The sequence below is a fragment of the Drosophila gunungcola genome (assembly GCF_025200985.1).
Source record: "Drosophila gunungcola strain Sukarami chromosome X unlocalized genomic scaffold, Dgunungcola_SK_2 000036F, whole genome shotgun sequence".
Taxonomy (NCBI): domain Eukaryota; kingdom Metazoa; phylum Arthropoda; class Insecta; order Diptera; family Drosophilidae; genus Drosophila; species Drosophila gunungcola.
This window is the reverse complement of record NW_026453188.1, coordinates 187,350-199,792: the sequence shown is the minus strand read 5'-3', so window position 1 is coordinate 199,792 and position 12,443 is coordinate 187,350. Positions and strand designations below refer to the sequence as shown.

Genomic DNA, 12,443 nt, shown 5'->3' with positions numbered 1-12,443 from the left:
ATTGGTGTTTTGGCTCCCTTTAGTCAGTTGCTTGGACAAGTCAACTAATTAGGTGCCAAATGAGAAAAGAAAGAAGGGAAAATAATACCAAATGAGAAAGAGAAAGAGAGGTCTGCACTGAGTCAACGATTAGCTAATAAGACGATTGGCAGTGGCAAACTTTTGCCATTGGCCACTTTGTGAAATTGTTTGCCATATTTGCAGCTGCTGAAACTTTATCGGCCATGCCAACGCCAACACATGGACAAAGAAATTGCAAACACAATGATATCATATATATACACACATACACACACACACACACGCGAACTAATCAAATAAACTGAACCAACTTGAGGCGATGAACACAACAGCAACAGAGTCAACAGAAAAGAGCTGGACGGACTGACTATATGTCCTATGTCCATGGATCAGGCGATGGCCACGCGCATTGAATATGGAATATATGCGATGGCAAAACACAGAAGCAACAGCAACACCAACAGCACGGCAGCAACAATAAGGACTCATGTCCAGTGCGGCAATATGAAGAGCCTTTATTAAGTAGAAGGTCATATCGAGTTACACACTTCGTGGTGAAATGTGCAAAAGGATGGGGAAAACAGAACATGCGCGGATGCACTGGGAAAAAATATGAACACGATTGTAAAAGAATAATAAATAAAACTATGCGAGGCACAAAGATAAAATTGCCAAAAAGGGTGGCTTTTTTTTTCTACCATAAAACTTTAAAGTTTCATTGATTTTAATATTTATATAATATTATATTTGTGTTTTCTCACAAATTTAAAAAAATTTCCTTATAACTTGCTTGACATTGTACTGTCTTACAAATAATATTTTTTTCTTTCTGCATCAGAAGAGTAGAAAAGAGAATAAAGGGGACGGGTAAAATACCAGAGGCTCGGTGGGTTAAAGTTTGTCAAGCTGTCGCTGCTTTTCCGTGGCAAGTGGCAGACTAATTAATGAATTGGCATAAGTTTCTGACCCACCCATTTCAGCCCCTCGAAAACAATTCCACACTCCACTGTACAAAACATAAACGTCAAAAGTAAGAGGAGAAAGCAGCACAAACTATGTGTTATAATTTACTTTGCGTTTGTCCCGCTTCTCTTGTGCCCCTATTCGATTACAATGACCAGATGTAGTTCCATTTGCAGGCGCTACAGCAATTCTTTTGATTGCCTGGTGGCCAAAATGGGGTGGAATAAAACTAAAGGATAATCAAAGTGATAGAGCAGGATATATTAAAGTATAATTTAAGAGAGGCCATAGTATCGAAAAGCAAAGGAGAGCAAAGATTTGTTTATGCCCATTAAGGAGCAACTATCAGTGCTACTTTGGCTTCTGGCTCATCGCTATAAGATAAGATGATAACATATTTGTAAAAAATTGCATTACCTAACCGAAACCATAATCATAATCCATGAGGCAAGATATCCAATTTGCCGGTGGCAAGGGCAAACATTTCTTGGCCGTTAGTGGAAGTTTTGCTAATTGCTTAAAACCGAAATTCCAGTTTTCGGCCACCAATGCCGCAGCACCACCCACTGAGCCGTTGAGCCGCCGAACCACCGACTGAGTGCCGCCGCGAACGTGGAAACTGGCAAAATTGCTGCCAATTAGCGAGTCTTGTGCGAGTAGGCAATTATTATGCGCTAGATGTTGCTGCGGCTGATGCTGAGCCAAATTAGCGACAGCAACGAAATAAGTTTCCCTGTTTAACTACTCTCCCATTTTCCCCTTCTCTCACCCTATACGATTTTGTTTTCTTTTCTTTCTAGATTTTTTTCGCCTTCCCCATTTAAGTGGTTGAGCAAAAATTGTAGCACACTCTTAAGCGTTGGCTGTGCTTTTTTTTGGCTAAAGTTCTTCCAGGGCCAGAGTGCCATTAAATCCACAACAAAGAATTGCATAAAATACACATACCTATATATAAACGCGCGTTTACGCTGTATTGTAAATCTAAACATAGAGAAAAAAAAATACAAAATATGAAGGAGGTGGAAAAAAAGGACATTAGCCGCATTTTGTCTTGGCAACCACACACACACACACACCCTTAGACCAAAAAAATGAAGAAAAAAATAGAAAACACACCAACACACGTGTCCATTTTCTGTATGCGAATCACGTAGGTAAAAAAGAGGCGGCAAAGGGGGCGTGATGTTGCAAAAAGTGGAGGTGTTGCTGGTGTTTTTGTAGCTAGTTTAAATGCTCAACGCCATGCCATGCTCATTTTTAGTGAAGTTTTATCCAAAAGACAAAGTCTACGACATGTACGTGCAACAATACACATGGACAGAATGAGATGGCAATATAGCAGCGCGAAAGAGACAGGCTCAGAGGCCAAAAAGAGATGGCTGAAGATAGATAACTAGATAGATGGCACAAAAAGGGGCCGCGATATCCATTTAGATAGATGATGGGCCATATGCACCTGCCCTCTCATTCTCTATCTCTTTCTTTTCCCATCTCTGTCTCTTTCTTTTTTTTTTTACACACACACTAGCGCAATTGCCAGATTCTTGACAACATTTTGCAGACAGACAATGAATTTCAAGTGCCAAAATACGAGGAAGGCATTCGCCTCGTAATTGAATCGGTCCTGCCAACTATTTGATCCTGTTGGTATTTGCAGAAGCTTTTCCAAAAACAGGACAAATACTTTAAATGCAGAAGAGGTTTTCTAATTTACTATTCGAATAAGTGTTTTGTTTTTGGAAAATTATTTGGTCTATAGCAGAGTGCATTCTAGAAAACAATCACGTTTTGGGAGGATGACTTGCATCTAAAAGATGAAGTGTCTCATACTGAAATATTTTGTTAAAATACTATAATTTCAGTCAGATGTTTGCAACGCAGTGAAGGCGACGTTTCCGACCCTATAAAGTATATATATTCTTGATCAGCATCACTAGCAGTCGATCTAGCCATGTCCGTCTGTCAGTCTGTCCGGACATTCATGAAACTTTTCATAAGTTGTCTTTCTATTGCAGGTAGTATATAAGTCGGAACGAGCCGGATCGGACGACTATAGCATATAGCTCCCATAGGAACAGTCGGAAAAATACATGAAAAAAAAATATAACTTTGCTTTTTTTTAAGTTTTTGTTTAGTTCTTCGACATATAGTAATGGTTAAATATTTCAAAATTACGGTTTAAATTTCATCAAAATCCAACGACTATATCATATAGCTTTTTTTGTAATTTTTTTAAAAATCCTTTTTGACTTATTAATAACTTGAGAGTTCAGAATTACGCTTTTAATTTTATTAATATCGGAAAACGATATCATATAGTTACCATAGGAACTATCGAATAATTAAGCTGCAAATCATCATAGCTTTAATGTTTTTAAACATATAAGCAAGTAATTCATAATTTTAATGTTTTCAAGAATATTTAGTTTTGCAATACCTGCAATGGTATATGAGCTTCGGCTTGCCGAAGCTTGCTTCCTTTCTTGTTGTATTTATTTTATATTTTATCTGCTACAGCTTGCCTTGTTACAAATATTTGCACTTTTGCAATTTATATTTTAATTCAAAAGCAATCGAAGGAAAGTCTTTTCAGGGAGATGAAAAATGTAAAAAGCTTAAAGTGTTTTTAAAATATGGTTTCATACATTCATTTAATCAGTCCACACACCTTTCTATTGCAATGTAAATATTCTGTGAATTTGTGATTAAATAGAACATATTTGCTTTTATTGCAAAGTTGAGTGCCAGTTTATAAAAAACAATTTTTTTCACAAAATTCATTAAACCAAGTACTTTTTTGGAAAACGTTTTTTTTTTTTTTTTTGGTTAAAAGACCACTACAAGTTTCATACTTCTGTTTAGTGCACAAAGTATGGGTATTTGTTTTATGGTTTTGGTTTGCTCTTAATAAACTGTTTAAGTTTAGAAATGCAGACGGCTGAGTGGCAGACAGAATGCTTCAACAGTCGGGCCAACTTATTGTTCAAATTGTGCCACTGGCAACAAACACTCGCACATATGCAGTTGCACACACATATATGTGTACATCAAGCACACATACACGTGACTGCATAATAAGCAAGTGCTTGAAAGGCCTCAAAAGCAAACAACAACAACAGCGACAACAGCTACACGAGTGGAACAAACCACCTCAACGATTCTGTTTGGGTTGCTGATGATGCACCATAGTCGTCAGTGGATAGGGACAATAGGGGTTTAGAACGGGTTTCAGAAAGGTGAAAAGGGGGCTGAAAGGGAGATGAAAGGGGGAGTGTTTGTGCATGTTTGCCGCACTCGGAGTGTACGCAAATTTGCATAGATTCAAGCATCACGTTCGCGTCTCTCCTGTCCAAATGCGGTAAACCAAAGGGAAAGAAAGGGTGAGAAAAATTCAAGGGAATCCAATTGATAAGATGGTGAAAACCTTAAGAAAAGGGTTTCATATAAGACATTAACAATTGCCGAAACACTTAATTCTTCAATAAACAAATCATTGAGGAAGTACGGAAGTAAGCACGAGATGATAACTTTTAATTGTTAAACATAAATATTTGATTGATTTATGATTTCATTAATTTAGCTTAGATACTTTTATAGTTGGATCACCTAAGGCTGGGCTGGCTATAAACAAAAAAAAAGTCTAAGCCTCATGAGTCCAAGTTAAGTGTTGACTTAAATCGATTGCCTGCGCCCTGTGATTTTTTTTTTCGTTATTGACATCATCTTCAAGTTGATGGTTCAAGTTACAGCCTCAAGCCATTTTACTACCTCCCTATTTTTGCAGTGCCGCCCACGTCAACATTTTTGAAATTGATGATGTCGACGCACATTATGAGGTTCAATATCCTGGATAATGACGACAAATTGCGCAATATTTGCACCAGGCTGACGGAGACATCGGCAAGGGATCCTGCGGATGGGTGGTTCGGTGTGTGGTGGGTGTGTGATTGCTCGAGTGTCCTTGGTCACTGAATCCACCGCCGTCCCTGCTGCTGCTGCTGCTGCAGCGGTTGCTGCGGTCAAACATGATTGATGAATGCTAATTAATGTGGCGAGCCTTGCCTTTCACATCGTCCCATTTCGATTCGCTCACAAATTGTGTAATTAATTCCCATCTCGAGTGTCCCTATAATTATGACGCGCACAAAACCTCTTAAGTTTTCCATCTTCGTCCATCTACTTGAGAGGGAAACAATGTTGTGGGCATTTCGTTGAGTACCTACTGTACTAGTTGCCCCAGCACTTGACGAATTTGGAGTATTGAGCTAAGTAGGTTCGTTTAGTTAGGTTCGTTTATTGTAGAAAAAGTGCAGATAACCGAATTTTCCTGTAATATTTTAATTGCTTTAAAAAATAAGTCGATACAAACTAGAGCTTTGGCTCCCAAAAACATAATACAAATATTATCAGCAGAATGTTTTATAATCCAATTATAACTGTCATTCCTTTACATTCCCAACACTATTTTCTTATGTATGCCACATACATATAGAACACCGATATTATCCTATTTATCACTGAGCATTGAAATTTTTGATTTGGGAGGGGAAAAATTGAGTATCCAAGCGATTGAAGGCCACTATTTACCATGGTTAGTGTGGTTTCTTTCCGTTTTCATTTCCCCATTTCTTCATTTTTTTCGCTCCCGCGTTCCCCTTCCGTTCCCATTCCATTTCGTTCCGATCACTCGGTTCGCTTTGCTTCAGTAGCAGACAGAATTGACAATCATTTTACACTTGGCAGGATATTATGTAAATTGCTTTTCATATTTGTGCAACATTTAAATTCGCAAATTCACACACACATATAAAGAAATAAAGTGGCGAAAAAAAAAGAAAAGCGGATGACAGCTGGTTGGAAAAGTGGGCAGTGGAAAAGTGCGGGCTGAAAGTAAATCACGACTTTGGTAGATGGTGTTGATGTCAAAGCAGAAAAAAAGGCAAGGATGAATCCCGGCAACATCATTATAACGATAGGCAGCCGGCCCCAAAGGCTGATTGAATGCGAGACTGACTGGCTGACAGGTTGGATGAATGAATGAATGAGTGAATGAACAACTGACGACCGCCCAAAAGAGACGGCAGACACTCGATCCGAAAGAGACGGCCTCGGGGAAAAATTAACGATGCGTGAAAAGTCTCTCGACGATTTCAAATGGGGCATGGTCACACCGCAAAAAAAAATTTTAAATTTAATCAAAATTTGCTTAAAAAAAAAAGGAACCAGAAAACATTAGTAGCTCAATAATAGAAGTTACTTAAAAATTAACAGTTGAAAATTAAACACATCAAAACGAAATATTTCTAACTTATATTTCAGAGCAAAAAACAAACTTAAACAAAAATTCATTAAGTACTGATATTTAATTTCTATACACCTTGTTATTTTTTCCGTGCACCTTTTTGCACAGGTAGCAATCCCTTTGATTTAATGGGTACCCGGCAGTCGGCCCATTTATAATTTGTTTATGGCAACAGAATGACTGTATCTCCACTCCGGCTGTGTCTGCCATCTTTTTTTTTTTTTTTTTTTTGTTTGTATCCTCAGCCTTGGCCAAAAAAAAAGAGGATAAAAAGGGAGAAAGCAATCGCAATGTGTCAGTTTTAATGGGCCTGCAATTGCCGCAAGCGCTTGATGTCGGTCTACGTCTCTGTCCCTGTCGCTGTCTCTTTCTGCTGCCGTGTCCCTGTCTCTTTCCATTTTTCTGGCTAGGAACCGCTGGAACCGATTGGGTGCTAAGTGCATTTCCAATCCGACATTCCCCCACATATAGCGCCTGCAATTAAGCCTCGGGCCAGAGGGCAATAGACAAACATAAAAAAAAAACGGAATGCAGGCTGATTTAGGGGTGCCAGATTACAAGCACATACACTACACTCATATGTATTGCCATCGAACGATGGCTAACGTTTATTGGGGTTTAAGTCGCAACTCAACTTTAAAAGAAGTTGCCTCAGAAATCTATGAACTCTGAAGGAACTGACCTAGATCACATTTATACAGCGTTCTAGCCACATACAAAAAGGTATTTATATATATTATATTTGTTACTCCATATTTTTTACTCCATATATCATTGTCGCTTTTTTTTTGAAAAAGCCCAACTCAATTGAGTGGAAATGGTCAAATTAATATCGAATATCCAATTTTGTCCGACTGAAATTGCAGAGGCGTTGGCTTATTGAGGCACACCTCATTTCATCAGAAACAAAATGTATACCATTAATTCATTTGAGCCGGGACAGTGCACTAATTGGTTTAATATAACGCATACGCTCCGTTGCTCCGTATGGTGGAAAATAAATAAGTAGACTTCTTTTTCACAACCCCCACTGCGCCGTATCAAAAAAAACCTAATTAAAAACGATTGGTATCGATTGGTTATCGACTTTGGAGGAAATTAATGCTTTTTGTTTTATTAACTGGAAATTGTTATACCGCTGCCTCCAAAATAATAATAATATTTTTTTTTAATATATTCTTGAATATAAACAAAAGATTTATAATCATATAGTTAAGTTCTAACTTTTTAAATTTATAAAATTGTATAAAGTAAACAAAAAATAAAAAAAATTGCAATTCTGTGTAAAAAAAAAACAAAACAAGAAAGGAAGCAAACTTCGGCAAGCCGAAGTTCATATACCCTTGCAGATATTGCAAGAATTAAATACTTTTGAAACCATTAAAATTATGATTTACTTGCGTATATTTTGAAAAACATTGAAGCTATGATGATTTGCAGCTCAATTATTAGATAGTTATTTTTTATATTTTTATTATTTCTATGGGAGCTATACGCTATAGTCGTCCGATTTTGATGAAATTTAAACCGTAAATCGGAAATATTTTACCATTACTATATGTCGAAGAACTAAACAAAAAATTAAAAAACAGCCAAGTAATAATTTTTTTGTAATTATTTTTCCGATTGTTCATATGGGAGCTATATGCTATAGTCGTCCGATCCGGCCCGTTCCGACTTATATACTACCTGCAATAGAAAGACAACTTTTGGGAAAGTTTCATGCAGATAGCTTGAAAACTGAGGGACTAGTTTGCGTAGAAACGAACGGACAGACGGACATGGCTAGATCGACCCTCCTAGTGATGCTGATCAAGAATATATACTTTATAGGGTCGGAAACGTCTTCTCCACTGCGTTGCAAACTTCTTACTGAAATTATAATACCCTCTGCAAGGGTATAAAAATGGCACTGTCAATTAAAATATAACAAAATCACTATTAACATTTCTCTTGTGTCGTTTAAATTAATTGAACAAAAATCCATTAAACGTCATTTCCATTTAAATTTCTGCCAGAGAACTAATTCAATTAACATCACTCATCCGCCCAGTGGTCAAACTGAAAACGTATTAAATAAATGTCGAAAATTTCAGCCTGGCCACATAAACGGCTGTCGTTGTTATTCAGATTCATTTCTTAGTCACAAATCACAAGCGTTATCCGCATGACAAGTCAACAAACTGTCCAGATACCTGAAATACCTGTTCTTTTTTTTTCTGTTGTGTTTTTTGATTGAGATTCATAAATCTGTTGGGTATTTGCTCTTCATTATCTTCGCTTGGACTCACCTGCAAGTAAAGGAAAACAGAGAAGGGAAAAGCGTTAGTGAGTGGGTCAAAAATTTGTATAGATAAGCTGAAAATCTTTATTACACATGCCCACATGTGTGTGTGTTCTTTTTTTTTTTTGGATGGGGGAGTGGCTTATGGTTGTTGGTTTAAAAAGGGCCCATAAACTAGGTCAAAGGTTCTCCCCGCATGCCTGGCAAAAATTAAGTTATAAAATCCCAAAATCAGCTTGCCACAGGCAGGCCTCTGTGAAATGTATTTGCCTATTTACAGCCTATTGCACATTTTGATGGCAGTCCCCCCCAAAAAAAAATAAGAAAAAATAAAACTTAGTCGAGCGCAAACCGAAAACTAAATTGAATTGTGCCATGGGGATGAAAGTGGGTGTGTGGGTGTATATGGGTTTTGGGATTTCGGCTGGGTCTTTGGGTCTCTCTCCCTTGATCTCTACAGTGTGTGGCAATTTACTTTTACCCTCTCCACTTACCGAGAATGCTTTGAGAAATACCAAACACTGTATGATGCCCTCCATGGTGTCGCCTGTTAGGCAGAAGGTGCCGGTTAGATGGCGTCCCTTGCGACCCACTGTGGCCGCCGCCAACGAGGCATGGACTAGCGCCCTCTGTTGTCCACCGCCGGCGGCTGTTGCACCACCACCGCCCACTGCACCACCGCCCACACTGACAATGCCCTTGCCAGCGGCGGCGGCTGCGGCTGCGGCGGCAGTGGCCACAACACCACTGGTCAACATTCGTGGCAACGGCGCCGCTCTCATTAGGCGCTCCAGCGAGTCCATGGCGGGTGTTATCTGAACGTCGGTTATCTGTTATCTGTTATCGGTTATCGTTTTAATCGTTGATTTTGATTCTCCTTTTCTTTTTTGTTAATTTTCCAATCGATTACTTATCGTTGTTTTGTTATGTTTTCTTGTTTAGTATTTGCACTCGATTTGTTTGGTTTTTGTTATGGTTATTGTTTTTCTTAGTCTGTCAGCAGCGCACATTTTACTCAACTGGAAGTAATTTCGAATTTTCGATTTTCTTTTAGATTGTTAAAAAAAAATGAGAACCCACAAAAACCGAAAACAAAAAGACCAATCTCAAAAAACTTTGCAATACAATTTGCCAACAAGTAAATAATAACAAACTACATTGAAAAATAGGAGGAGAAGTACATGGTTATCGGTCAACGGCAGGCGAACAACTGAAGCTGCAGCAAAACTAGTGACCCACAAGTCACTACATTCCATATATAATTTATGGTCAGGACGGAGAAAACTAGAGACAGATAGAAGAAACATCTGGGAGGGGGGTCTATGAAGACTATCAATAACCAGCAGAAAGTAGGCAACGAAAAATAGAAACCATAAGGAAACGAAGAGAATGGGACAACGACTACGACGAGTTGAAATGAACTGCGAAATGCAAAATGTCATTGTGATGACATTGTGGGCAGCATTTGGGCACTTTGTATACCAAAAATACGAGCATATTCCAAGAAGGCAACATGACAGCGACTGAGAGCATCAGTCATGCCCCCAAACTGCCTTATCCCATCCACCACGAACTTTTGACCGCTGACTGGGGACTAATAAAATTCAAGTTAAATGGTTGTTAAAAATTTATTGCAGACGCCTCGGCTTCCGTGTGCCATTTTGAAGGCATTGAGAAAACAGCAACAGACGCCACAAACAGCAAGACAGAAGCGACATTATATGGCGGGGGCACAGCAGAGATGTTAGTCAGAAAGCTGTCAGGGTGTGCCACCCGGGTTTTTGGTCCTCTGGCATTTTGCACGCAAGCCACACAAATTTCCGGTACGTTTGCCGACTCAAAAATATAGTTAACAATAAATTCTAGATTTATGGTATCCAATTTTATGTAGCCATATAAGGTTAAATATTCTATTAGAAGCCATTAAATACTCGAACTCCGACTTATCCCTCAACACCCAAGTGCCCTAAATTTGATGCTATGATATAACGTTTAAGCTGAATTTAATTAACAATGTTTTTTTTTATTATTTTGGCCTAGCCTTAAGTGGAGGTAAGAAAAAGAGAATTCTTTACAATAAATATTTAGAAACCACAAAAATATTGAAGGCCTTTTAAAATTATCCCAACATTCTTAAACTTGACATAACTTTCAAATTCCGCTTTGATATAAAATGGTCAGAGTTTTGAATAATTCGCCAAACAAATTAGAAGTAAACAAAACCAAGTGGAAACTTTTGCCGCCTGACCAAAGGCCTCATATGTGTGTGTTTTTCCTTGTATTTTTGTAGTCCTGCCAGCAGTTACAGTCGAAGAAAAATAAGCATACAGCTGCTTGACAGTCAAACAGTCCTTGGTGCTCTTGGTTCCTCTGGCCTTTCCTATAGCTTTTCGAACAGCTTTGGCGTTGGCTTTGCCAGCCGTCATCCGTTGGCCCTTCCGCTTCCATTGGTGCTAGCGCTTGGAGCGTAATTTATCTGCAGCTGGAGGAGCAGCAAGGGAAGGGGAATCCTTGCTGTCAACAGGAGTCCTACGTTCCGGGTAAAATTTATGCAAACCGACGTATGGCCAACAGGATGGGAGATGGCAGAAATATATATGTTTTGCGCCAACATCAACAGAGAAACTTGGGGAGGGCAAGGCAAATACAAGAGAAACAAAAAAAAAAAAAAAAAAAAAAAAAAAAGCCAAGGCAAAAGAGAAATGGGAAGCCCAGTGTATTAACTGCAGCTAAATCAAACTTTTGAGCCAAGTTATGAATTATTTGCCATTGTGCAGCAGGCGAAACATTCCTTTTGTCGCTGACTTTGTCCCTGTTTTTTTTTTTCTTTTTTGGCAGAAAGCCCATCGGTCGGTTCGCTTCTCTCTGTTTTCGTCCTTTCGAACACCGCCCCCCGCCCCCCCACAGAAAGGACATTACGATCTACCTGCCGAGTCATCCGAACCCCCAAGTCAATTTGAACAGCATTTTGCCGCAGCTCTGGTTATACAAACAAGATTCCACATTCCGTTTCTTGGCTCTCGACTTCTTCGAAAGGTTTTTTAGCCTTTCTTTTTCTGTCTAGCTGTGATGATTTGCCATTTGGGGACGACCGGTCCGAAAGGCACGTAAATTGAATGGGTCGGGGCCAAAGGTTCCAGGGGTAAACAAAAAAAACACCAAGACAACAGAGTCAGAGAAAAAACAAAACAAAAAAAAAACTAGCAAAAATTAAGTGAAAATAATAAACTCTTCGCACACATTCTGTTTTGGGGCTGGGGGCTGGTGAATGGGTAATGGAAAAGGTAAAGGTAAAGCAAAGGGGCATTACACACACGTTGACCAACGGATTTCCTGCCGCCTGATGGCATTACAGTTAATTAAAGGTGAACCGATAGTCACAGGCTCCTGCCAACGCACAGTGGGTTGGAAAACCAGAGCCAGAGCCCGCACTTCTATGGTAAATCAAATTAACGATATATATTCAAATTTATGGCAAGAACCAAAATACTCGATAATTTATTTATCGGTAATTTATTTTACCTGTGAAACAATTTTTATTAGGCTTTAATTATAAGCTTACTGACAAGAACCCAAACAATCGAGAACTATTACTCTTAATATCAACAAATTAACAATCGATAATTTTTAAATCAAATAGATTTTTGGATTGCCCACAAATTACCTATAGTGGTTCTACCGGAAATTATCCCATGGTGACTTGGCCTTATGTGGATGCCACTAGATTTTAGATTTTCATTTTCATGTTTGTTTGGGAGATTGTGGGTGTGTGTGTGTGTTGGCCGAAGCAAAATGGAAACTTTGCAAATGAATGGCAAGGCATTGGAAATAATGAGCTGTATTTACATTTCAAAGCGCTCACACAGGCGAGCG

The 12,443-nt window shown here is 38.7% G+C and overlaps 1 protein-coding gene across 1 annotated transcript in view; it reads right to left on the bottom strand.

The window, feature by feature from the left end:
- The window catches only part of LOC128260661 (neurobeachin), a 183,926-nt gene that overhangs the window by 66,885 nt on the left and 104,598 nt on the right, over positions 1-12,443 (bottom strand).